This window comes from Elephantulus edwardii, unplaced genomic scaffold, assembly GCF_000299155.1.
Source record: "Elephantulus edwardii isolate Elephantulus edwardi_28Jun2011 unplaced genomic scaffold, EleEdw1.0 scaffold00009, whole genome shotgun sequence".
NCBI classification, from domain to species: domain Eukaryota; kingdom Metazoa; phylum Chordata; class Mammalia; order Macroscelidea; family Macroscelididae; genus Elephantulus; species Elephantulus edwardii.
In genome coordinates this window covers 28003244-28004502 of record NW_006399759.1, presented here as the reverse complement: position 1 = coordinate 28004502, position 1259 = coordinate 28003244, and positions in this window count along the sequence as shown.

Here is a 1259-nt window from a genome sequence, read left to right as displayed (position 1 = left end):
ACTGGGGTAACAGGGTAGGTGTATCGAAGTCAGTGAGACTGGCTCAAGACAGGGCAGGCTTCAGAGCTTTTGAACATAGGTTTGCTGTAAGTCAGAGTCTACTCAATGGTCCCTAAAACCAACATTAGCTTTGACTCTGTACATTTCAAACTTTGGTTTTGCCCGACTGCCCACACAAGTCTGATGCTAATAGCATAGGAGATCTTCATACTGTAGGGCTAGTGTGACACTTGACTGTATACCTTTGTGTCATGGAACTGATTGAGACAACACAGTAAACAATAGGAGGAATTCTAGAAGTCATTTATTCCCCAAGATAAAAATAGCAGTAATTTGACTATAGAGTAAAATGATATGCAAATATACCTTACTAAGCAAAACCCACTAACTAATAAGGACTATATACTGACACCAGGTTGGAAATAACTCATAGCTAACCCTCTACTGGGTGTCCCAGGCAGTAAATTGCACAGGATGAGATTGTCCATCTTTCTTTCACAGAGCTTCTGATGGATTCAAATTGTTAGAGAGACAAAGCTGGGATTTGGCAATGGAGGGTTAGCAATGAACTACCCATCAGAGCTCCTTGAACCAAAACTAAAAGTATCTACAAATGGACTTTCTTTTGGTCAATCCTAGAGAGGTCCACACTATACTACCTAACCCAAAAGAAAGTGTGATAGAACAAGATCCATGTGAACTTGTCACATTGTGATCTAGAAGTGAAGTTTCATTAACCTCCTGATAAATCCATGTGTGCTCTGGCCCTTAATACAATGCTAAGTCCATTGTTGCTGCTGTTGTTAGATGAAATTGAGATGAGTCCAACTCATAATCACCCTAGGAGCAGCTGATCTGAACCCTTCCCTATCCTGCGCCATCCTCATCATATCTGACCCTTTAAAGCCCATTGCTGAAGTCACCATGTCAATCTCTCTCTTTGGAAATCTTCTTCTCCTTCATCAATCCTCAATTTTTACAAGTATGATGTCCCTAATATTAATCACCAATCAATATTTGTAGAAGCTAATAAGAAGTTGTATAAATAAAAACAGTGGAAGCAGAAAACTCAAATTTGAAATCAGTCCCTGACTCTAATAAAATAGATATCTTTATAGTGGCAATTTATCTTCCCTGAAATTTAATGCCCTAGTAGGGAGCTCTTCTCAAAGTTAGCCTCAATTTGTTTTGATCCAGTCAAATGCCTTTGCATAGTTGCTAAACCACAAGTGTTGTCGTCGTCATTGATTGCCGTTGTG